This window comes from Mchenga conophoros, linkage group LG15, assembly GCF_057382185.1.
Source record: "Mchenga conophoros isolate Kocher_MC1m ecotype Shallow Benthic linkage group LG15, M_conophoros_male_GT1.1, whole genome shotgun sequence".
NCBI lineage: Eukaryota > Metazoa > Chordata > Actinopteri > Cichliformes > Cichlidae > Mchenga > Mchenga conophoros.
In genome coordinates this window covers 4,439,220-4,466,175 of record NC_140540.1, presented here as the reverse complement: position 1 = coordinate 4,466,175, position 26,956 = coordinate 4,439,220, and the positions used below count along the sequence as shown (strand labels likewise).

At 41.1% G+C, this 26,956-nt stretch overlaps 1 protein-coding gene across 6 annotated transcripts in view; it reads left to right on the top strand.

Moving 5' to 3' along the window:
• Nucleotides 1-1,480: 1,480 nt before the first annotated feature.
• klhl29 (kelch-like family member 29) overlaps nucleotides 1,481-26,956 on the top strand; it is a 255,603-nt gene continuing 230,127 nt past the window's right edge. For 2 of the 6 annotated variants that reach the window (XM_085248103.1, XM_085248100.1), the window contains exons 1-2: nucleotides 2,539-2,818; nucleotides 15,437-15,505. The gene's annotated coding sequence lies outside the window, so the exon portion shown is untranslated. Of the gene's footprint in view, nucleotides 1,616-2,303; nucleotides 2,422-2,538; nucleotides 2,819-15,436; nucleotides 15,506-26,956 lie in introns of those variants that run through there. The other 4 variants (XM_085248098.1, XM_085248099.1, XM_085248102.1 and 1 more) reach the window with 3 other exon arrangements.

The window sequence follows — 26,956 nt, the reverse complement described above, 5'->3', positions numbered from 1 at the left end:
TCTCCCTTGCTGAACTCTGAGTCATGTTAGCCCATCACCATTAAGTTGCTAAGAGCTTGCTCCATCATTGTACATCGTACCCAGTTTTCCCCTCTGGGAGACTCGTTCCACCCCAAAAAAACAAAGATCTCAGATAGGAAGCTTTATTTGCACAATGTAAGAAGTTCTGATTAATTCAAAGTACAACCTGCAGGCTCCGATTTGGCTCACTGGGCTCCACAACAAATTAGCACACACCATTGCACACCGTCTCACTCGCTGCCATAGCTGAAAGGCACAGCTGAAAGACTTCTGAAATTACTGCAAAATAGAATTTGACCCCTGATAAGGCCCACTATCTATTCTGCCAAGTGTGACATTTTGATGCAACGCAGGATGTCTCTGGAGTGTAGAGCACTCGAGTATTTCACCCAGGCATTTTGAGGAGTGCATACGCTTAAATTGTATTCCAGTGATCATGATATTTGTGCTCTGCCGAAAGTAAAAAAATTGTGTTAGTTTTTTAACGCCGTAGGATTTTACACACTACATGCAAGTCTGTTCTCTTGTCAGAGGTTACTGCGAAGCCATGATTCGTTTTTGGAGGAAAGCAACTCACAACAACTCTGAGTGAAATATTGCCCTTTTTTGCCCCACTTCATTTTAATAAATATTTTTTCAAATGAATAGGTTTGCACACCCGTGCAAGTGTTTTAATTACTCAGGCTGATTAGACCTAAGGTGGAAATTGGGTTGAGCTATGCTGGGAATAAGATGATGTCAACAAACTTAATCATTAAGTAAGAGTGATAACTGTGCTCCAGTAGGGGGTTACAGTAAATGATGCATTATTACTGATTAAATATCAAACACTATGATAAGTAGTTTGTAAATACTATGGATATGCTTTTCAACTGCTATATATAACACTCACTTTTGATTCATATAGCTGATAAACACTTGAAAAAACCCTATATTTTAATACTTTTCAGCTTCTTTTTTTGTTGTTTTTCTTTTGCTACAAAACATCCAAAACTGATAATATATAACAAATAATTACAAGACTCTGATACAAAATCATAAAGGAAAACATTTGTTGTGCTGTATTATAACCATAAACAGCCATAATTCTTATTTTAAGGGACATTATTCCAGCGTATAAGAGCCTGTAACAGCGGTTAGTGGTAGGAAGATTCAGTGGCGCTGACCCTGAAAACAAAGCAACTAAATTCAGCCATGTTTCCTTTCCATATCTGGGTTTTCCTGCTCCAGCATGTTAACTCTCCTGCATAGATACTCTTTATAAGATACTTTTAGGTCCTGTAAAGGGTGCAGGTGTTTTCACTTGGGGCTGATTAGACCCCTGCTCTAGCTGAAGATGAGTTACATCAGGAAAAAAAAATCAGATGTCACCAAACATCACACTGAACTGCCTTGATATGAAAATGATAGAGTTGTCAATCTAAAGAGACCGTACACGCCCACGTGGTCTTGAGAGGAGAACTAATCAAGCAAAGTAAGTGAAAGCATTTGTACAGTGCAGTCGAGGCAGGAAAGAGGAGCTTGGTGAGAGCGAGCCAAAAAGACTGTAATGGATTCTGCGCCATGTGCCACTAACAGGGAGATAATCCATCAGGTAAGAACAAATAATCACGTTGGGCGACAAATTGAAAGTTTTAGAAGGCTGTAAAGATATGGCCAGAATTAAAAGGTTCTCAGTGGATAAGAAGGTTTCTGTCTGAGTTAATTGCCCCACAAGTAGCCGGTCCCCAGAAGGGGCCGAGATAAAGCTGAACTATCAAAACAAATAAATCTGCCGAATAGGAATTCATTTATCGTCCACACCTGTGTTTTTCCTGCCGCGGTGCATCAAAATGTCCTCAGTGAGAGGCCGGGGCTGTCTTTTCTTGACTTTCTGTAATTATTTCTTCCCACCTTTGCTTGATCGCGTGACATTGCTGATTGTGCTCATGGAAAAGTGGTTAGGGAAGCAAAAAGGACATTGATTTTAGGCAATTTGGATCAAGCTGGAGAGGGCCCTGTTGATTTTCATTCTAGCCATCTAATCAGGGGCTGCTTTACAACCGGGACGCTAAGTGAATGTAATTACCAGCATTTAAGCACCAGGTAGGACGGGGAAAGCTACAGCGGTTTTGGGAAGGAAGAACAACCAGCATTAGTGCACCTATCATCTGTAATTTGGACTTATTTGGGAAGATTGTTTGGGAATATTTCAGCTGTAACCACCCAAACACTGTTTTTTTTTTTTTTCTTTTTTTTAAGTGAATAATACAATTATTAGTTTGTTTTCTTGCTTGTCTAAGTAATAGAAGAAGAATACGATTGAACCTTTGGAACTCTCTTCATGGCTGATAATGATCCAAGGAACCTCCTGCGAGGACAGCTCCACTGATGCTGGAGTGCAAGCACAGCTCTCTGCAGGTACGTGCGATGGCACACAGTGGCGGGTGGGAGGCGCTGTAGGGCTTGTGTGAGAGAAACAAAGTGAAAGGGGAGGAGCAGCATCGGGAGTAAAGTGGCCACACGGTGTGCCAGTCCGTCCAAGCAGTCGCTTACATCTCAGATCCGCCGCCGCGCAGAGAGCGCAGAAAGCCCGTCTGCCAAGTCCTGTCTACTCCACTTGGTGACGTGCAGAGCCGAGCGCAGGCAGGCCACTTACAGACCGGCCCACAGCCGCTGCCACTGCACTGTGCTGCTCCTTTTGCTGTAAAATGCAACAGCGGTCTTTGCGGGATAAAGACAGCATTCATACATAATCAGCGCCGGAGCGAAACAAGGACAAACGCCGGGGGACAGGAGCAGCGAGCGGCCGGTGGAGGTAAGCGCTCGGTCAGCGGAGGTGCGAAGAAACACCGCGCTGACTCTCGCCTTTGCTTCAATTTTTTTTTTACACGCTTTTGTGTTAAGGCAGGAGTTCACTCGTCCTATCATGAATGAATGAGGGGGATCATCAGTTTCACTGCCAGTCCTTAGCTGAGGACCATAGCCTACCAAATGGTGTGTACGGCGCTCACGTTGTGCGCAAGCGCTCCCGTTAAGAGGAGGGCGAATAAAACTAACTTCACGACTCAGATCGAGGTTTGGGAATTTAAAGGAGTGGTCTGCGTCAATGTCAAACAATTTAGGACTTACAGTTGGTCACTATAGCAACGCTATCAAATATACACACATATTACTGAATTATTTTGGTGTGTATATATATATATACACCAAAATAATTCAGGTGTAATCAGCTGGTCATGTTCTGACAAACTGCCTAGAAGCCTTTAATCATGTGCAAACGACCTGGCAGAAGAAATAAATTTCAATGTCACTTACCCCAGTTGTGCATCTTCTGAATTTACAGCTGCACAAATCCCACTACTGCACAGATTGTAACGGAAAGATTTATTGTGGCTCTGGAGTGGATTTGAGGAAAAATAAATAAATAAATAAAATCCTGTTATTATATTCCACAGATGCGTGTAAAGTTGTAGCCTGCACTAGGCAAGACTCATCCTTCAAACAGCTAAGCGTTGCTCATGACAAGTCCCATGTGTTGTTACAGTGCAGTGCTGTGAAGTGAAGTGGAGCACTGGCTGTGAAGGACACTGTGTTTTGCAGAAAGTTCCCGATGATCATCGAGTCCATGCTGTTTTACAAATGCACCTTCTGACCGGGCAGGAGATGTTGTCCTGTGCAAGTGTGAAGGCACTGTAGAGGCGAAAGCATGGATCGCAGAATTATCACATTTTGCCTGCAGTCCATATTTAGCATGATTTATTGTGAACTCTCACATCCAACAGCACACTTGTCGATCCTCCTGGATGGTCCCCCCCCGGTGCTGATCCCTGTTTACGAGCCTGACTTACTGTATATAAATAGATGTAGCCTACGGCCACCCAACATGACTGCGCGTGCGTTGCTATTCTGAAGATGCATCCAACATTTGTTATTGTATTAATGGGCTGAGCATGTGGGGCAGGAGCAGGACACACTTCCCTGCTGATGACATTTGAAAACCTAGCAGGCTATCACAAATCAAGGCAGGGATTAAGAGGCTTTAGTGCTAGTCCTCTCCGAAGAGACGGGGAGCTCTGGACTGGATAAGGTAAGACAATGCATTTGCCTGAGAGCTGCTGTGTTTAGCGGGGGTCTTCTCGCCTCACGTGCTGCATTCGAGGGAGAACTCTTGCTCTGCACATTTGGGATAACCAGTCACTGCAGGTGGATGATCACACAGCAGCATTACATGGAGAGGTGTTAACACACTCTGTAGCGTGTGTTAAGCTACAGAGCCTTATTGTCAGGCAAGCTTTACCTCTGTGGAAGTATTGTCGTCTCTTCAGTTTGTCACAAGCTTCTTTGCAATAAACTCAATCAGGGATAATCCTTCTATATCAAATGTGATTTAGGTTGGTCTAGGGAACCGCTTTGGCCGGAGGAATTCATTTAGAAATTACCCAGAGGCATTTATCCTATTAGCAAAGGCAAAGCGAAAAACGACTCCTGTTGTTATGGTCAGCAAATTACAAAACTGCAGCTCAAGGCCATTTATTATAATTTTTTTTTCCACCACGTTTTCCAAGAAGGAGAACACGGGGTAAGCATGTATAATTTGACCGGTGTGGGATGTGTGATCTAAATGCAGGCTAAGGAGGTAGAAAGGATCAAATGCTGTACAGTGTTTTCTTGTACTTGGATGAAGTTGTGATACACTTGGTTTTGCCTCCGGTGATCAACCGTGTATTTCAAGGAGTCGAGGAAGCAGAAGCTGTGCCAAATTTGCCAATAAATATAACCGCAGAAAGCCAAGCTCTGAGTTATTTTCATGTAACAGCAGTCAGATAAATATAGCTATTCAGCAGCAGTTTGGGTAAGACGAAGTAATTTCCAGTGTCTCCTTTTGTTCTTTTTCTTTTCTTTTCTTTTTTTTTTTTTTAAACTAATGTACATGTAATGCCTCTGTTTATCCGCAGCCTGCTCACCAAAGCAAAATATTAAAGTAGCCGGCAATTACGCTGATTCTGTTGGAGCAGTGGATATTAGAAGGCCAATCTGGACCAGCCCGCCCCCAATCAAAATGAGAATGAAAAGCAGTTGTGCATGTTTTTGTCTCTTTGGCACACAATGAACTCTATTTTCTCCAAGGTTAAAGAGGGTATCCTTTCTTCTGTAATCACATTGCTCTAGCAGATTTATACTGTGCTCTCTCTGCGTGTTCATAGAGGCTGCTTTGAGTATGTGAATAATTTTTTTTTTATTTATTTATTTATTCTTTTTTTGGGGGGGGGGGTTACACGTGCACCCCTTTAGAAACACCAGTATATTCAAACAACAGTATCCACACACTGGGATCTGAAATGTGAGATTTTGAAATGTGAAATCAGATTCTTGTAGCCTGTTACACAATCAGGTGACAGTGAGTTGAATTTAGCAATAATATCTGCAGCTTCAAAATCTTTTTATTTTCTTGTTAACAAATCTTTTACTGAATTAATGTGACACAACTGTCGTTATTAAATGATTTATAAAATTTTGATTATATATTGTTGTTTTTTTTTTAAGCACACACAGACAGGGTATTAAAAATTTTTTTAAATCCAATTTCAAAATACTTTTTTTTAATTTTTAATTTTTAATTTTTTTTTTTAGAAAAGAAAAGGAAAATTGCAGTAAAATTTAAAGTACATGGCTGAATATAAACTTTTACATACAAAACTTAACTATTGCTCAAGGCATACCTCTCCGGACACTTGCATATGTCCATACAATAGTCAAACTTGTCTGTGGTCACTGTAGCCACTGCTGTTATGCCACCTTCCAGCAACCACATGAAAGTCACGAATCCGTTCTTTCTAACTGTATGTGCTTCGATTGTTACGGGTGAATGGCTTGACCTAAAGCACTTTGAAATTGAATTATTCTTTTTGATGCACTCTGCATTTCATAAATATATATATTTTTTATGTTTCTGAAATGTGATATTATTTTTTAAAATAATAATAAAAAAATAATTATGGGTTTTGTTCGTTAAAGAAATCATTTATTACAGGAAATATTTTTAGTGGTTTCTTTTCTTGTCGTAAGTTAGAAAACAATATTAATGTCTCTCCTCTGTCAATACAAACATAAATCTATTGCATGCTACTGCTTACTGTATTTACTGTAAAGACTTCCTTCAGCAAGAAAGCTTGCAGTACATTATGTATACATTTCATGCTAACCCTTTGATGCTAGTGGCTCCTTTGAACACGGTGTACCCAGCTGTTTTCATAATATTGCTCCTTTTTTTGCTTCTGTTTTTGTGTTAATTGAACTGTTATTTCAATTCACTAAGCACTGTATTAAATTGCCATAGCCACTTAGATGGTACTCGGGTAGCTTTTTGTACTCTTAGTGCATTTATTTCCTTTTTCTTAGGTTAATTTTTTTGGGTCTTGTGCTGCTAGCAAATTGCAAGCATGGAATCTCTGTACAGGTTGAACTTGACCTCAAGGTCAGTTTGCTTAGCAAGTTTTTTTAGATTTTCTTTTCAAGCAGTCATGCTGAAACAACGGGAGCTGCAGTTAAAAGCAGCACAGAGCAAGAATTTAGTCCTCATCATACCTGGCATGCTTCATCACAAACATCTGGGGTGACGACTTTATAACAGATTTTACTTCCACATTTATAAAAATAATAAGAGTCCTGCATTATTATATTATTACATTAAATATTAAAGTCCTGCCTACCTAGCTCAGTTTGGTACTGGACCCGTTACCCATTATTATGTCAAGCAAATCTAGACCCACTCTGACAGGCTATTGCGAATTGTGGAATTGGGCTTTCGAGGTTGACTGGCTGCATTAACACGGTCAGTCTGCATATAATTAAGACAATGAATCTCTCGCCTCATTTGACAGAAACATATGTAGTTTTGTTAGTTGTGTGATTAAGTTTAGAATGCTTGGTTTAAAAAATTGAAGAATAATATATTTTTGATGATTTGCATTTGGTTCTGGTTAAAAATTGTTCGATGGATCCAGAAATGCTTTTTTGCAGGAAAGAGTCTGCCACGTGTACTCCACCAACTGTTTTGCTGTTTGTTGCTGGAAAAGGAGCAGGTTAGTTAGAGCAGGCCATCTTTTAATGTGTCCAAGGACACGTTTGTCTAAAGACTGTTTAAAGATTGGGGAGGTATCCCCATCTAGACCACCTCCAAATGTGGTCTGAGCCATGGGGCATTAACCGAGTCCCTTCAGGAGCAGTCCACCTGTAGTTGTACCACCCAAGACCAATGTTAAGGCCATGTATCAGCAGAGCCTTAGATCATTTACACCCGGTTCGTGATAACAGCCGTATCCAAGCTCCACCTGGGCTCCACTGTATGCTAATGACTCTGTGGCTCATATGCAAGCTTGCTTTAACTCAGTGCTTTAACAAATATTAAGTCTCTCATTGATCAAGATGGGTTTCAGCTTGTGTTGGCCATGTTTGTTAGTGTATTCAAGCTTGATAGCAAGCGTGGAGAGAATGCTTGATCTGTCTTGATTTGGTTTACCGTGTCCTGCTTTGATATCAACATGATAAAGGCGTTTTCAGTGACAGGATGACCAAAAGGCCTCGTTTTCCTTCCAACACAAAGCATTTTGGTTTTTTCCATTAGTTGTTTTAAAAGTAACACTTGTTATTTAAAAAAAAAAAAAAAAAAAAAGTAGCTGTAACGTCTTTTTAACGCACATTTTAAAAACATTTTTGCTGTAAATCTGAATACCATCTCAGGGAAAACTAAAATCCTATTCTAAATACTGACAGGGGAGATGCCTTTCAAGGACAAAGATGAAGATGGATCAGATACTTACCACATTAAGTTTTTTCTTTGCCGATAGTACTGAATTATTCTCCCGCAGCTTTTAAGGGAGCCTTTAAACTTTCCTTATTGGTTTTCTGGGACAGTGATGTCTTTGTTTAAATATGCCGCTGAATATTTAGCATAACTGGCCATTACAAAGCATAAAATACTTGCTAACACACGGGGCATAAGGCCATGAGCAAATGCCGTGCTTCCCAAGCTCTTTAGAGATCAGTGAACTATGAAAAGCAGTCTCTTCAGCTGCCCTCTTGAACACAGTCGCTCAAGGGCTAGTGATGCTGGTATCATATTTCTAAAAAGCCTGCAGTTTCCCTTTTCAGAGACTCAAATGGTCTCAAAATGCACTAAGCTCTGAACCTCCTGCATCCATGGAGATTTGATTTAATAGATCACTTTCAAAGCTTAGTTTCTGTTGTTGTATTTATGTTGTTGATTATGAAAGTTAGGAATTTTGGTAATGTTTAACTGAATAGGTTCTTTAATATACATTTATGTTTCAGTTTTATTTGTATTTTTTTCACATATTTCAATATTAACACCTAACAGTAAGATTTCTGTTAGTGTAATGATTTTAGGTCTTTAATCTGCTGACTTTAAAAGTGTTAAGTTGTCATAGTGTTGCTGTGGCTGTAATATGTAGTACGTGGCATGAGTGTTTTGTTGTCAAACAGCTATGCTTTCCAGGAATCTGAACCACCCTACACAAAAGGCTGTGAGCCATTAGGCCATAACACCAGGGCCAAGGGCTGCACTTAAATTCTAAATTTACCAGTAACTTTAGCTCCGATTGCATTTGTTCAATGTGGCATTGAAAGTATTTGGTCCTCCTGCCAAAAAAAAAAAAAGAGAAAGCATTGTTAGGAAAACTGAAGACCATTCCATTAATGCTAATACCCACATAGAGTGTTTAAATTCACTTGACATGTTTGGGGACACGGGGTGAGGATTTGGTTTGGACTCAAGCCTGTGAGGCTACATCTCAGGGCCGCTGCACTCGGGGAGGCGGCTGTGTGGTGAGTGGCTCCGCAGGGGGCAGGTTAAGCCTGTTAGCCCCATGCGATGATGCCGTAGGTTTGCACCATCAAGGGAGGGAGCGGGCTGTGAAAGAGGTAGGCATGGAAAATCTTTTTTTTTTTTTTTTTTTTTTTTTTTTTATCTTGTAGACCATCACAACCAACAGAACCACTGCTATTTTTCCTCCTGTTTATGCAGGCCCCCATTAAGCCTGTCTACAGGAATATTTCTGCACCGCAGCTGACGGCCACAGCTCCCCAGGCATCCCTTTTATAAACCTTACTCATTTTAATAAGGTGCACTTCACTATCTTATCTCTGCTTTGGAATAAACATCATCTATAATGTAATACAAAACCTATTCAAGCTATGTCCAAGTTGTTAAAAAAAGGAGACTAAAGCAGACATTGTTTGGGAAGTGCACCGGGCCTTAAAAGGACACGGACACATTATGTAATCATTTATTTGAAATTGAATAATTGAATCTGCCTTGAGGAGAAGCCAAGCTTAAAGAGAGGCCTGTTGGAAGAGGTTTTGAGGTGGAATGTCAGACTCAAACTAACTCTGTCTGCTTGAGGCAAACCAGACTTCAAATTACTTCAAGAGGAAAACAAATTTCACCGGTCACTGAAGTCACTTGAACTCATTTCACTTGCTTTTTGTCTCAGAACCATGGGAATTTACAATAAAACCATTTGAGCTTTGCCACTGTCATTTCAGTGGTGCCACATTGTAACTGCAGTGTATAGTCTATGTGCTGTGTGCCTCAGGGTGGATTTTTTTTCTTTTCTTTTTTTAAATTGCCATTTGTCTTGGTATTAACAAGAAAATATACTAAAAGCGGGGTTTGCCCAGTAATCTTCTTACCTGAATCTGGGGATGCCACTCCTACTTCGTCCTTCACCATGCATTTATTTTGAAGGGATCTGTTTGAGGGGAAGCCTCTGAATCATTTATCTGCAGTGAGCACTAAATATGTAAATCGTTCACAATTAATTGTAGTATACATAACAGTGACTTACAGCCATGTCTGATTTGCATACTCCAACTGCGCGAGTTAAAAGGTGGCTTTTTGAGTTAAGAGGGTACATAAATCACGTGTTTACAGGTGGTGTGATGTGGATCTGTAATATTATCCTATTTACAACCTGTTTGCATTAGTTCGGATGTATTCTTTCAAGGGCCACAGCAGCTTATAAAATATTGGCACCATCCCAGCCATCCTAATGCTGCGATGCATGCACTCCCCTGTTGATTAATTCACGTTGGCAGTAGATTTTCTCTGTATAAATACCTGCAGCACAATGACCAGGGTCATTAATTGTATTTAGTAATTACCGTATGACAGCCAGCAATAAATTAAAAAGGAAAAGGGGCTGTTTTTATTCATTTAAACTCTGTGTAAGTGGGTCACCACATTATCAAAATTGGACTATTGACATTAGCTCATATTCTATTCAATTTTCAATTGAGTTCAGGTTTATTTATAGGGCGCCAAATCACAACAACAGTCGCCTCAAAGCACTTTATGCCATAAGGTAATGAATTTAGTATATTTGGATAAAAGCCTGACAACCAACGAGCAAGCACTTGGCAACAGTGGGAAGGAAAAACTCCCTTATAATAGGAAGAAAACCACTGTTAGTACCAGGCTCAGGGATTGGTGGCTATCCGCCGTGATCGGTTGAGAGTCAAGGAGAAAGAGAAAAGAGAGACACAGACTCGTAGGGTATACTTTATACTTTGTTTTAAATCTACATCATAGGTACATTGTAACCGCAAACCCCTCTGAAACTTTATGCCGTAACATGACATGAACGTCCCTAGAAATCATATCTACATGTCTTAATGCAACTGGCCTGTTCAGCACTGTTGATGACTCCTGTGTGTTCCGACTACTTTTTCACCACAGCTTTTTAATTTATCAGTGAGAATAACAATCATTGCCTCAATAAGGAATGATAATCATTGCTCCAATATAAGGACTCAGATGGCAGCGAATTCCTGGAGGGAGGTCGCTGAAACCGTCAGAATGGGCGTGAGGGAATTTACAAAGAAGTGGAAAATCTGAAGGGACAAATATGTTTGCCTCCCCCCTCCAAAAAAAAGGAAAACAAAAAGAAAATGACCACAACAAAGAGCAGGGGCGCAGGATGGGAAAAATGTACCAGCATTTTATTTGTTTGTGTCGTGTCTGGCACCGCATATAAAACACGACCACAATGTAATTAATACATAAAACGCTACACAAAAGTATGAGTGCTGGCAACGATTTCAACCACCTACGTAGGTTATGTCGCACACTCTGCAAAGATTCACTGCATAAGTCTAAATCAACAGTAAGAAGACAAAAATGTAACGATATGTTGGTGGCATATAAACACACGGGGAGTGAACAGAAGTGCTCAGTGCCTCACTTGAAGTCGTGTAGCACAGAGGTGAAATTTGTGTTTTTCTGCATTTTTATCAGTTTTTTAAATCGTTTTTATCGTTAACTTGGTTTCCTTGGGTCTTTCCCCGTGTGTTATGAATAAATCTTCTTTTTTGGTACTGTTCTGGTTCTGGTTTTATTTTGTTGTATTTATCCGGGACACCTTAAAGGCCGGTCTGTGAAAATATTGTCGGACATAAACCAGTCTGTGACGCAAAAAAGGTTGGGGACTGCTGCTGTAGCAGTTTGAGCCTACAGCACCATAACTAAGGCAAAGTTCAGGTCACCTAATCAAGCCTTAACTATAAGCTTTATCGAAGAGTTAAAACTGGACAGGGTGTCTGTCTCCCAAAACCAAACTGGGAGCTTGTTCCACAGGACAGGGGCCTGATAGCTGAAGGGTCTGCCTCCCATTTTACTTTTAAATGCTTTAGACTAAGCCTGCAGTCTGAGAGGGAAGTTTGTTATTAGGATAATATGGTAGTGTGACATCTTTATGATATGATGGGCCCTGATCATTCAAGACTTTGTGCGTGAGAAAGATTTTAGTGCATAAAGCTTAAAAAGGAAACGCCAATGACAGTGACTTTGGTTATACAACTGCCTTCGCTCAGATGCAACCCTGGCTGTTTAACCTCTCTTTACATGGACACAGTTCATTGGAGTAGACTTAAAAGTCAGGCAATTGCCACTCATATCAGCAGCCAAGCAAATGCAAAGTGAAAATCAGAGAGAAGAAAACTCCTGCTTGGAAAGACATAAAGGGCAGTGTTGCTGCTTGGTCTCTGTGCCCCTGGTACGTTTTATGCGTTGCAGCTTGGCTGTTTTTGCATTCAAAGATGAACAGACTTTGTCCGCAATAAAACTGACCATAACGTTAATAAGGCTGCAGATGAAGGTGGCATTGTAAAGATATCTGTCATTGCTCTGTGCCCGTGGGCCCCGCTGTGGTTTTATAGCTTTGAAGGGTAGACATTTTCTTTTTCTCAGCGTTTGTAAGATAGGCCTATCCATTCCCTCCTCTGTGGACAAGAATTCATTGCCACTTGGAAAAGAAGCCCTTTGATTTTTATGAGAGAATTTTTTTTTAACTGTAGTCACACCAGTCATTTGACGGCGTGGCCATAACGTGAAGCTGCTCGGCATTTGCAGTTTTTTGCCGTACTCTTTTTACTTTGCTTTCCTGTTCCTGCTGCAGCTCTCGAGTCTTGCGGCAATACCTTTACCCTGAAATGAATAGTCCACTTCAAAACTGCTCAAACACCCTTTTGAGAATGGAGCCAATGTGATGGCAGCCAAGTGTGATTATTAATGGCGGGTCTCTATCTCTCAGGCCTTAATTGGTCTCTGCTGATTGCTCAGCGTTCTGATTAAGAAATGTCATTAAAATTGATGTATTATACTTCCATGTGGTTTTCACAGTTAGCTGCTTCAATCAATTGATAATTACGTAGATGATTTATAACTGGGGTTCATTCTGACAAGTTTACAATAACGGACACGGTAGAACTTTTTCTGTACATCATTTGAGTAAGGCAGCGAGTGACTGAAAGTTGTACCGCTTCACCTTTTTATCCCAGTGATATTTTTCATTTTTAAGGTTATTAAGTATGTTAAATGTCATTCAGGAGTGGCCTTTGGACTGCAAGTATTCGAATTTCATCACAAATGCGTAGACAATTAGAGGAAGAGAGCAAATATAAATCTATAGGGAGAAGTCAATGAGATGGTTAATGATGTTCCTTTGTGTGGAGTTAATGGAAAACATCTCTAATTTCATGCCAAAGTAAACATTTCTCCTACGGGGGTTCAACTCATTTTGTTTTTTAAAAAAAAAAATACGAGAAAGAAATTCAAGGTTTTCGTTTACACACCAGTGCCAATGCGCTTGGTTCGGATAATAAGTATTGGTAATTTTTGTCACATCAAACTCAATATATACAATATTGCCTGGAAGTTATTGACTGTTTATGTCGTTAAAATTCTAATCTTACGTTCCATAAAGAAAATGGGTGGTGGCACCAAAACACATCATATTCGGGTGCATATTCATTATGACTTTCTTAAAATATACTTCTTATATATGCACACTTGGTTGTGTTCTAACTTTTAATGAGATTTCACTCTGGATTATTTTGGCACTGTTACATAAACAGCCATATGTCACAAATTTTATTTATTTTTTTTAGACTCTGCAACAGCAGATGTATTTTAGCCCCATAAATTGATGGTGGAAAAAAATGTTTAAAACCCAGCGAGTTGTTGTCTTTTATCATCCTCTCGAGAACGATTTGGCAAGGTAGCCCTTTCCATTCCTGCACAACATCACAAATGCAATCAGACTTTTTTTCCTTCCCTTCACCCCAAGAATAAAGAAATAAGCTTTCATTCACTGTGTTTCATCTTTAAAAAAAGACAAAATGTACTCAAGATCCAGCCCTGCAGAAAGTCTGACGTGATGCGCGTGACTCGGTGGAAGTGTCAGCGAAACAGGATAAATGAGCATTCAATAACATTTCCCTTTTTGAAAACGTTTCCCCGTCTGCTCTGCCCATCCTGGGAACTAATATACCTATATCGGTGTATTATTTTGAAGGAGAAGAAAATGTTTGTGGCATAGCTCACAGAGGGACAGTAAAGGAAAAGAGAGATGTAGCTTCACATCAAAAATGTGTACACAAATGCTGTGATTATCGGTTGTCTAACAATCACAGCGATAAAAGGGCACCAACAGTGTTTTTAAATACAGCGCGTTTTCGTTTGTATTGGAGTTTTATGTGGACTTGCAGAAATGTGTAAACAGAAGTGTTTTTTTGTTCCGATGAAGGGAGCCTAATTTAACTTTTTGTTCTTTCTCACACTGCGTCATCTACGATGTCAGTGCATGTTTGGTGTGTCGGTAAAAAGAAAAGGCAATGCTCTTTGTGAAAGTAGAACAAGAGGGTTTTTTGGCAGCTCTTAAAGTTCAGTGTGGCTGTATTGCATAGTGGTTTATGTAGGCTGCTCTGAGAAATGTATGTATACGTATATACTATATATATTACATGACAGTAGTGCTTTTGACAATATCTGGCGCAGTCGGATCAGACATCCTTTAATCTGCCAGTTTTCTAGTCTGTACGAAGCCTGTGTGATGTCCAGTACGCAGTTAGGAAACAGTCTTCCTGTGCTCTACCTGTACTAAGGCAAGACCCTTATCTAAACCGTAACTGAGTAAATGTGGTAGTGGGATTGCGTCATCTCCTATTGTGTGCTGCAGGGGCATCAGCTAATTCACCTAACATTTTGTGGAAACGGCTCCTGCGTGACCTGCGGTGGATATCTGCTTGTTGAAGCCCCGTCTTCAGATATTAGAGAATCCACAAAAATGTGATTATACTCTTTATTTTTTAATTGTACGCTGCCGTGCAAAAGGGTCATGAAATTTTTTTCAAAAAGACAACAAAATCCCGACACCATAGATTGTTTTGTTTAAAGCCTCTTTGTTTGCCAAATTGATCTTTATTTCTTTTATTTGCGGTGATAAAAAGATGTCTACCAAGTTTTTTTTTTCCTTCCCCCCCCCTCACTTGTTTTCAGCAAAAAAATGTCATTGTGCATAGATTCCAAACAGAAGCACGTACTCTTTCATAAACAGACAGACACAAACAAAGAAGGAGACGTGGTGACTTCCAAAGGCTGCCACCGTCGAGGAGTCAGATGATCGCTGTTTTTACCAACACCAGCTCTGTTGTTACGTGTGACAATGAGGCCCTTTGAAGTGTCACGTCCCATGCAAAAACTCCTTTGTCGTCATCTCAAAAAGAGCAGAGCTTTCACTTTTGTGTATTATTGGAAGGTTTTTTTTCCTCACATTTTCACTCAGACATTTGTTTGCTACTAATCCCAAGGAGCTTTCCAGCCATATATGTTTAGTTTGGCTGTCTCCCACTGCCAATTGTCTATTGTTGACCTCCGATATTCTCTCGGGACTGTTGTAGAGCCATTAATAGTATGTCTGTGTGTAGATCTGTCCTCACTTTCATACTCTGTGAGTGAATGGAAACCTGTTTCTTATTAATTTTTGAGAACACCAGAGTATTAGGACCACGTTTATAGCAGTGCTTTTTTTTTTTTTCTCAAAGCCTTCCCATTTACCAACTGTTATTGTTTCTGCAGGTGTAGACAGCAATACTCAAAAGATCTAATTTGTCTGTGATGAGCATCCCCATCCACAAGAGACCAAAGGTACGGTAAGATAGGAAAAGCTCATTATCTTAAGTCCCAATAAACATCTTATTATGCCACCGACAAGCCACACGGCATAATACAAAAGCACAATAAAACATGAGTCAGTCATATTCTGCCATGTCTTTTTATTGTTTTGTTTTTTTCCATGGAAACTCTTTGGAGCCATTTTAATTTCACAAATTTTACTAACGATATTGCTGCAGAGGAGAAGGGCTATAAAAATCTAATCTGATTATGCTCTAATGCGAGCTGACAAAACCTTGATTGTTTGATACAGCTTACTGTGCATAACGTGTAGTGTTGGCCTGGTTTGGCGGGGGGTTGATTGTCTGGAATTACTTGATATATGGTGTCATTAATTCTGCTTGACTTCCCTGCCGTGTCCATAAAATGAGTTGTGTCTGTCTTTGTTTCTTTCCCGCGATGATCTCGCAGTTATGTCGGCAAGCAAAACAAAGTTGGTCTCGAAGCAATTACTTGGGCTAGAGTCTGATCTCGGGTCATTAAGAGATAGGATTACTCCTGGACCGCGGGACCCCAGGAATGTGCAGACCCCTCCGGTGGTCTGCTCACCGCTGATGAAATAGAATTGAATTAATGGGGTTGCCCACTGTGAGGACTGATTAGAACAACATACTGGCTTTGATCCCGGAGCGAGGTGACCAGGCATGGGCGCCACAGGCATCGAGGCGGGGTTTCGTGTGTGTGTGTGTGTGTGTGTGTGTGATTATGTGTATGTCCTGTCTTGGGTCAGTGCATCACTAATGAACGGTGCTCATTACGTGTGCTCTTTGCTGGGTTCATATCTCACTGGGGTGCTCCAGGTGTAAAATCACTCGATGGTGTTGGGTTTGTGGAAGGTGGCCCACAATCATCCTGCTTTTAGATTTGGCAAATCATCTGTACTCCTCAATGCATTTTAAATGCCTCCCCTTTGATCACAGTTGCAACTTGTGTGTTGTAGTCTGAGGTAAAATTTAGTTCGGTGCTATAGGCCGTTCCCTGCAGTCCATCATGTGCTGAAGTCTAATAACACAGCTGGAATTTTTAACCACCGGTGTTTACCACTTTTTGGTTCAAGTAGTGTACGAGTTGGTAATTACCAGTTGAGCGTAACATTGGGCTTTTGTGCATCAGGAATTTCTTTGCTTAGTTATTAAGTAACAGAAATGCTCTGCCACAGCTCACAGTGGGCCAGGTGTGGAGTAGAGTGTTTACATTTTGGTCAGTCTAATGCAGCAGATTGAAAATACAAGTGCTGTTCGGGAAAGGTTTTCTTAAAGTGTTCAAGTGTTGAGATTTGAGTGGGTTGAGATATTATCAGGCATTCTTGGAGCTGCTAACGCGGCCTAAAAAATTCTGGCAAGGAGTTATAGCTTTGTCAGAGAAATCTGAGCAAAGAAGGGACTCGGTGACAGTGAGATTGATATGCTTAATCCTTTAGAAATTAGCTTCTGTCAGTGTATGGATTCATTATGAATACTGCTTCATGTAATGAAAACTTCACTTGAATAAATTTAAGTCGTATTTTACAGTAGCCGACGAAATTGGCAACCTATAACGCCAATTTACACTTGCACTTCTCAATTTACTTGATATTAATAGGCGAGAAATGTCTCAGCTGTCCTCAGTCCTTGTGATGAAAGTGTGAAAGGCCTGTTATTTGTTTGTGTGATCATTGTGCTGCTCGAAGGTGGCAAGAGATCCAGATCCAGAGATCATCACTGATGCACTGTTAGCATTTATAAAGTTGCTTTTTTTTGTGATCGCTTCTTTTTTACAAGTTATAATTGCATTAGTTTGGGGATGACGTGAAGAAATCAGCAAACGCTGCACTGCAGGATTTTATTGACTTGTTTCAGTCATTTCAAGACTACACTCCATGGACAAAAGAATTGGACCGCCCCTTTTCATCTAAATTCGCCTTGGTGTTTCTGGTCCCAGTCCCAGGTGGCCATGCTGTCTGCCCTTCCAAACATTTGAAAAGACTCAGTCATTCTACAGAGCGCACTAAATACGAGGCCACTGTTGCCAAGTCAGTTTGTCTCCTAAATATTACTTGATCAGCAGTAGGAGTTATTATTGCAAAGATCATGTAAAGTTACTTAGTGGGGTCACTGAGTGCTGAGGTGTTTAGTTGGTGAAAGTCACCAGTGTTCTCCTGACTCAGTAACCACAGGGCTTAAAACCTCCTCTAGCATTAGCATCAGCACAAAAACTGCATGCTGGGAGCTTCATGGCTAAGCAGCTCATTACTTTTGACCTTTCTGCATTTTCTTTCCTCTTTTTAAGAAACTCTTAATACCTTCTAATACTTAAAAAAAATAAAATAAACGAATACCTTAGGAGTTCCTTTAAACGACTACAATAGTTGTTTTTTTTAACCACACTACGGACGGACAAGCGCCTGTTTTTATGCGTTGTCGTTGGCAACAACGACGGTAACATCATCGCGTGTCCGCTTGTTTATGTTCCACATAAGCCTTTCACAATAAAGCTCAAGATCCTGTTGAGACTTTTCAAAATAAACTGAATCACATGAAAGATGCAGATTATTTATGGATGAGAATTAAAAAAGAGCCGTCAGGTGCTAAAAAATAAACCTTAGACTCAAACCTTAGAACAGGCTTTTCCCCGCAGCACGCCGTGTAATAAATACTCACAAAGAAAACGGCGGCTGTTACAACTTATGTCTAAAAATGTATCGTTTCATGCATCGGTTAAAACACTCGACTCCAGCTACACGACGCCCAGCTGGAAACACTTCACGCAAGTCGAGCTGCCCGAGATTCACAGAATTTACAGGAAATGTTACATTTTTGTGATTTATATCGTTATCGGACGATAGAATTCTTATATTGGGATATGAGATTTTGGTCATATCGCACAGCCCTACCCCCAACTGGTCAAAGATTGAGTTATTTTTATTAATATGTCCACCCTCTATGTATTTAAATAGTAAAATCTTTTATTTGAATTAAACACCAGGCCATTGTGATAGTGTTGGTCGTCTAGAACAGCCATAGTCACCTTTGCCTTATTATGTTGTATTTATACTCCAGTCCAAACTAATTGTTGGATTACTAATCAGTAATCCAACAGTAATCTTTTGCTTTCGGTGATATTACAAGAATGGTCTTTAAACCTTTGAAGGCCACTATTTGATACCCTGCATTTAACCCATCTACCCACTAATTGAAAGTGTCTATGGGAATATCTTACAGCTAGTGGTTACCCGCTGGCTATAAGGTGTTACCATCTGTCTCCATGTGCCCATAAAGCTCAGAGCGGTTTGGGGATTTTTCCATTAGTTGGTACGACTGTTTTACGCCAAACAAACTGCACCACATTCAGCTCAGAGTAGCACGCTGAGTTGCATTTTCATGGGGCCATGGTGTGGTTATTTGTTTCTGAATGCTGCTGTTCAAATTTCAACCAAAAAGAGTTAGAGATCTAGAGTGTTTTATCTGCTCCAGACATTCTTTGTGTGGATGTGCCCTAAATCCACACAGCAACATGTGAAAAGGAAAAAGAAAATACCGAATTCTAATGATCAGAAATGTTGCACTGCCTGCCAACAAAACTCAATAAAGTTTTGTTTGTTTGTTTGCTTTTTAAACCACATATCTTGGGAAATAATGGTCATCATCACCCTTGTTTGCCCAGCAGTGTGCTGTTTATGTTGGGCCCCCAGACGGTAAGCTTGAGCTGTCTGCCAGAATCATTCTCAAGGCCGCCTCAAGTAATGATAGATGACAAGCTTCTGCGAGGAGGAAAACGGGTCCCTCCGGTAGCCACGCAGAGCCGCTCAGACAAAGGTGCTATCATCTGGCAGCCCATCCTCTGTGCTATTGTGGAGGAAGGTTGAGGGGTGGAGGTAAATAAAAGAGTGGAAGAGTGTCTGCAGCGGCTAATGAGAAAGAAAGTTACATCTCTCCTGTTGAGGAGTGCAGTAAATTGCTGTGAGGCGTGTGCATTGACTCCTTCTTGTCAGTGAATACTAATAAATCCCGGTGGTCACCTTGATTAAGCTGAACATGAAGTTCCAGTTTTGTGCTCTCGAAAAGGGCTAACCTTGACTTTAGACTGAGCAGGAAATCTCTCGTCGTCATTAATGGATTCAAAGAAAATGTATGTTTTGCACTCGTTTTAGGCTCTCTCTCTCTGTTAAACGCTGGTATGTTTCAAGCAGCAAAGACGACGTAATTTTTTCCTTTTAATAAATGTAACAGGAAAAATATATTTACCATGAAAATGAGATTTAAAAAATAAATCTTTCCCTTGGCTCTGTGACTCCATTCACTGAAGACACTGAGATGCTGTAGCCAGTATCCAGACCTTGGGTTTACATTATTCTTACATTATTTTCTGAATGTCCCGAGGTCAAGAATAAATAAATAACAAACAACCTTCCCAAAGATATTCATATCCTTACTTGAAAATACTTCTTTTTCTATGTTACCATGTGGGCTCAATGTCGTTATGCACAGTTCAGTTCAAACCAGCAATGTAGTTAGAATCTAGCCTTCAGCGATGCTAATATTTCATTTAATAGTATAGATTTTACACTATAGATACATTAAGATATTAGCATTAATTAAAAAGTGAACAGCTGTTTTTAAATTTGATGTGGTGGGAACAGTAAAAATGGCTGAATAAGTAACTTTATCTGAAAATTTGGACCCAAAGTGATTCAAGGAAGGAGAAATTGTTAGCATTACAGCAACAGGCATCGAGATCGGGTGGATGTCAGAATGTGTACATGCTAAAACGCCATGTCACGCCAGAGGTCTCTGTGTGACTTGCCCACAGCCTTAGAGAATGATACTTCTTACTTAGATGTCTTGGAAAATTTCAGAGATGATGACACCGCTGATCAATAAAGCAGCCTACAGTCATACCATAATTAACTTTATCAAACCACACAGTGCTTTAACACAACAGGGTGCGTCAGAGTGGTAGGATAGGAAGTAATAACAAAACTCAGGAATAAAACAAAACAGGTTAAAGAAGAGTTTATACCATAATACCATATAATTAATACCATAATTCCCTCCACACTCACCACCAAGCTGGAGCATCTGGGACTCAGCTCATCTATGTGTCAGTGGATCTCCAACTTCCTAACTGGCAGACCACAGGCAGTAAGGATGGGCGGACATGTCTCAGCCTCCACCACTCTCAGCACTGGAACCCCCCAGGGGTGTGTTCTGAGCCCCCTGCTGTACTCTTTGTACACATATGACTGTGTGGCCACTACCAGCTCCACCACCATCATCAAGTTTGCTGACGACACCGTCGTGGTGGGCCTGATCTCTGACAACAACGAGACGGCCTACCTGAGGGAGATTAGGAATCTGGAGAACTGGTGCCAGAGGAACAACCTCCTTCTAAACGTCAGTAAGACAAAGGAGCTGATAGTGGACTTCAGCACTAAGCAGGAGAGGAACTACCGGACCCCCGTCATCAACGAGTGCCCAGTGGAGAGACTGGACAGCTTCAAATACCTCGGAGTTCACATCACGCAGGACCTGTCATGGTCCTGTCACATCAACACCGTGGTGAAAAAGGCCCAACAGCGTCTCTACCACCTCAGACGCTTGAGAGACTTCCGACTGCCCTCCAAGGTGCTCAGGAACTTTTACTCGTGCACCATAGAGAGCATCCTGGCGGGAAACATCTCAACCTGGTTCGGGAACAGCACCATGCAGGACAGACGAGCTCTACAGAGGGTTGTGCGGTCAGCTGAGCGCACCATCCGCTCAGAGCTCCCTGACCTGCACTCAATCTACAGCAGGCGGTGCTGGACCAAGGCCAGGAAGATCGTGAAGGACCTCAGCCATCCCAACAACAGACTGTTCTCTCTGTTGAGGTCAGGAAAGCGATTCCGCTCCCTGAAGACCAACACAGAGAGACTGAGGAGGAGCTTCTTCCCGCAGGCGATACGGTCTCTCAATCACACCACCACACAGTCCTGACCCACACATATGGTTCTTACACACACACTGGACTTTCTGGACATTGTTTTCACTTCATCACTTAAATCACTTTAAGCATATTTGCACTGCACAAGACATAATGTGGATTGCACAACACTGGTCACTATATTCTTCATTTCCAGTTAATATTTGTACAGCTGCTGTTATTGTGTATATATTTATTTATATTTCTTCATACATTCTTATATATTTCTATATTGTGTATTTTGTTGTACAGTTATTTTATTTTCAACTTTAATTTATATATTTTATCTTATTCTCCCAGTTAAATTTACCCTTCATTCTAATTTGTGTTGTACAGTTATTTCATTTTTAACCTTAATTTATATTTTATTCCCTCCTAGTTAAATTTACCCTTTTTAATTTTTCATATTTATTTCCTATCTTATTCATAGCCTCTTCCTTTTTTTTTTTTTTTTCTTTAGGTCACGAGCAGTTGTCCAAGCATTTCACTGCATATCGTACTGTGTATGACTGTGTACGTGACAAATAAAATTTGAATTTGAATTTTGAGTTTTCAAAATCGCATTCAGCAGCAGCAGCTTATTTGTTGTTGAAGCCAAAATCCCAGGTGAAAATAGCATTTAGATTGTTCAGCTTTTGTTGTTTTAATGTTGTGGCTGCTTGGAGTATATTCCTTTTTATCCTTTAACTAAAGTCTGTAATATTACACTTTGTGCTTATCCACACATGTTCCTTCACCTAATGGACTGTCCCACTGTGACGGGATAAAGACATTAAATGCAAAAAGGTGCCTCATCTCCCACAACCACTTACTTCAACTCAGCGGAGTACAGCAGAAGTTGCCTTATGTAATGTTTCATAGTGTTTTTAAAAACCCTACGTCTGCCACTATTATTAAAACAGAGTGTCTTCACCTGCTGACGAAGGGGAAAAGAAAAAACCTTTAGAAAGGCATTCATTGGGGCACAGCGCGCTGAAGTATTAAGCTGCAGAGACAGGAAGTGTTGGGAGTGTAGTGGAGGGGGGTAGTCCTGGGGAAAGTAATGTTCTAAGCAGAAAATAATGGCACTAATGACATGACCTCTGACCTGGGCACCATGAAGCGCATGTCTGATATTGTCTTGGTTGAGAATAATCAGGTGTGTAGGAAGGGCGGGGGGCGTTAGGAGCAAGGTCAGGGCCTGGTGCCATTCATAAGACAACCTCTGGCCTTCACAGCACACACACACACACATCTTTAATGATAGAAAGGGGTGGGGTGGGAGCACGGGGATCCCATTCACATGCTGTCACCAGACCATAACAGAGTCGGAACATAAACGCACATTCATAAACACTGACTGCGACCCGCGCTGTCGTACGTACCCGGTTATATTCTTGTCACATAAACAGTGAGGCATTGTCTCCTGCACGCCCCTGGAGTGATTAAGACGTACGGCGCGGCAGGGGGTCGGCCCGTGGTTTAAAGGAGCATAGAATCGGAAGAGGCTGACACACAGAAACGCGCACACATACACGCAGCAGGGGTTTTAGCATGGCATCTTATCCAGGCCATTGAGGCTAATATCTGTGAATGGGGCATGCTGGCATTTTCATGGTATCGGTGTTGTCGCTTTTCCTTAAAGCGCCCTGAGGGACTGCACGGTATGATCACATCATAAGGGAGAATGGGGGTGAAAAAAAACTACCCTACCACTTTACCTCTAATGTCCTCAATCAGGAGCAGATGACTACAATAAAGGCAATAATATTTAAAAGTCATTAAAAACTGTCGGCTCACGTTTGGCTCAGCAGATAAAATTTCTCCGCTTTGCAGCTTAAAAGGTGCGAGGCAGCCTTGCTTTGGCTCACCGTCATGTGCTCATAGTGATGTTTAAATGACCGGTTTTATAAGCTCTTATGTGCAGCATTTCAAATAGCACACTGTAAATTGAATAGGCTAGAAAAAAAAACGTACTGTATTCATTACAGCTTCAAAATGTCACTTGACCTTCCACCTTAAAAAGTGCTCAGGGTTATAAAACTTAATTTGTTTAAATTTGTGTTTAACCAGAAAACAAAAAAGACACACAAAAATCACTGAAATTAAAAAATAAATCAGTCTCTGCAGCGTGTGCATCACTGAGCCAAGGATGAGCACGCTGGGACAAAAACAATAAGTCTGATGCTATCTGCCGGCTGCAATTCATTGATTAGACCCATGAGCTGGAGAAATACCGGGATTTGCAAAAGCGTCCACGCGAAGAAAAAAAATCATTGCATTGGAGAAGCGTCGATAAATAGGCTTTACCGGGCAGTTTATTGAAAGACCCCTTCAGTTCCCATTTTAAATTGCCAACTCGGGCGAGGAAAGCGAGTATAACGCTGCGATATGATGCAAAGAGAAAGCTGAAAAATGTTCAGCATCGCCAGCTGTCCGTCCATCCATCTACTCATGCACAGAGTCCTGTCAGCCGTGCCTCGCCTCAGCCCTCCATGCCAAACATTCGTGTCCCCCTTTCGGTGAAAACGTCTTGCAGCCTGATGATATCAAGCAGCGGGCTTTGCCATTTCAGAGCACACAGTATGTCTGTCATGTCAGCTGTCTTATTTAAGAATATCTACACCTCAACGTCCCCTATTGCCCGGCCTCCATGCAAGTAATGTCGTATTGATTTTTATGCTTGGCATCTGTGCTCCGGCTATAACGTTAAGTCACGACCCGTAAATCAAAGCTTGGTTTGCGTCATTAGTTGGCATGCTATTGTAAGATGGTTATCGCTGCACATGAGGTGTATTGTTTCACTTAATGTCTTGAGCAGCGCTCAGCTCGAGCTCAGATATAAAACAGTGTGTGCTTCTGGAACAGAATCATAGGTAATTTCATATTTGCAGAACATTATATTGTATTTTATTACATTGCTCTTTCCTCCACGTACCACAGAAGCAACTATAAAAAAGGTTATCTTTGTATTTTTTCCTCATATATGTTTGCATCTGGTCAAGCTATTGTATTCAAGGATACTGAGAGTATGCGCATATAAACTAGAGCCTACACAATGCATTATGCAATATCAGAGATGGAGATAAAAACCATGACTTATTGCTGTTCCTTCCTCCTTGTTGTCTGCTAAACTTGATTGAACGTTTTTCCATTTTTCAGCTGACTCAAGCTGTTTTGCAGGCAAAAAAAAAAGAAAATGTATATAGGATTTCTTCTTCTTTTGCTTTCTGGGTCGAGCTGTTAGACAGCGTCACCGCTTCCTGTCCTGCATCATTTAAAGAAAATGAAATAAAAAAGTAAAGCAGCACGCCGATGTTGTGAATATCCCGTGTCCACCCCGTTCCAGCCCCTGTCAGATTCACAGATACGTTTAAAAGGAAGCAATTTCCATGCCTGGTATGAAGCCTCCTTTTTAACCTTAATTACATCGCAGCTCTGTACGGACCAAATGTCCTCTGCCGAAATTAATTTCCCAACAGGGACTCTTATCAAAGAATTCAGATGTACCTCCTTATCATCAGCGGTCAGTGCCACTGCGTTATAATGTACTTGCTGCCAAATTTTTATTTGCATAAATGTTGACACGAGCCTTTATAGCCATCCAGAGAGTGCATCTCATTATGTCACCTATCGCTTATGTACGGCGTCTCAGATGTCCGCTGCCGTTCTCAGGCGTGACAAAGATGTCAGGGTTTGCATGCATGAGACACAGAAAAGCATTTAACTGCATTTTCCACTTAAACTGGGATTCAGGAGTGCGCTGTCATTTATGCGAAAGGTTATTGTCTTTCAGCAGAGATGGCAGGGCGAATACAGATTCCGAGTAGTGAGCCATTACCGACATGCTCCAGGTCATCTGCTGTTATGTGTTTATCCGGTCTCTTGTAGATGGAGATTTGGTTTTCACCGTTTTGCCCTGGCTTTAATGACACAATCCAGGAAGCTCTACGATGATCCACAGGTTGTGCATTTTAGTGTGCATGTAAAACGATTAAAGTGATCCTAGTGCAGTTTTATGGATGGCACACATGTGTAGCGCAGATGTCAAAGCAACACTATAGGGGCTCATACTTATGAGCGAGCATTCCTGCACCATATGTGTTTTTCCTTAACTCCGCTGCCCTCGAATCTTCTTTCAGAAACCGCTGCATACTGCTGAGGCAAAACAAATCACCTTTCAGTTTAAACTCCCGCTGCTTACTAAAATAATCAAAATTCACATCGAGCCTCAAAACCCACACATCGAAACAGTCTTTCCTTCCAAGCTGTAAACCCCCTAAAAAATGAAAGTGCCGCTTGTAAAAATTGATTTTGAGATTGAAGCAGAAATTTGTGTTGATAGCAGTACTTGGCACTATAGCATTGAGAATCTGAGCTGGGGAGAAAAGTTCAGTATGCAGTGAGTACCTGGCTCTGTTTCTTTTTGTTTTTTTTGAGTGTACTTGAGGTGTCGGATGAGCAGGTTGCGTTGGCTTTTGAGAGCAGTTGAAAAAGAAGCTCGTCTATACGCGCTGACCTTCCGCGGCTAGACGAGCCGATGAAAGAAAAACAATTAACGTCAGTGAAAAGTCTATTAAAGCACCGCGGCTCTCCGTCCGTCTGTCGCGCAGGTGTTACTTCAAAGATGCCACCTACAAAGTTTTGTAACAAACTTGCATCGCGACTGTTAAACACATTTTTAAATCCATCCGGTGCGCATTAATCCGAGCCTCTCCCGGCTCTTTTTCCTCAGTCATTATGTCTCATAATGTCACTCGACTATCACTCAGCTGTTTTTGTGTTGAGTTTGCTTCTCTGTATGCCAACCTCTGCTGCTTTTGTCAGTCTTACAGCCACCCACCGAGATCAGATTAAAGCAGATATGTCGAACACAGCACCACTGAGTGGCATGCCTGGAGCAAAGCATGCTGGGATTTAGCGGCTCGTACGCTGCTCTGTGACAGCTGAATGGGCGAGTGATGTAAGTGGCACTGTCCCTCCTGTAATTGCTGTAAACTAATTAGGATCTATGGTTTGTGGGCATTTTAATGGAGCTGCACTGTAATATGTTTTTTATGAGATTTTCCGTAATCTTGTTTTCTCTGCGACTGTCGCTGCACATATGTCGTTCTCTATTTTATCGAAACATTTCACTTGGTAATTAGGTTCCTTACACCTGTGCTTCATCAGCAGACTCATAAATGCTGAAGGCCTTACTTTTCCTCAGTTTTTAGCAGTTCTGTGCTGTACTTTAAGTTGGGTATACTTCCATGTAGTGCAGTATTTACTTCGTTTATCCCGCCGCCATCTACCGGTCACAGCCGATGGCGTCCCCTCACTCAGCCTGGTTCTGCTGGAGGTTTTTCCTTCCCACTGTCACCAATTGCTTGCTCATAGGAGGTCATCTGATTGTTGGCGTTTTTCATCCGTTATTGTAGGGCTTACAATTTAAAGAGCTTTGAGGCGACGGTTGTTGTGATTTGGAGATATATAAATAAAATTTAACTGATTTGAATTGGTTTG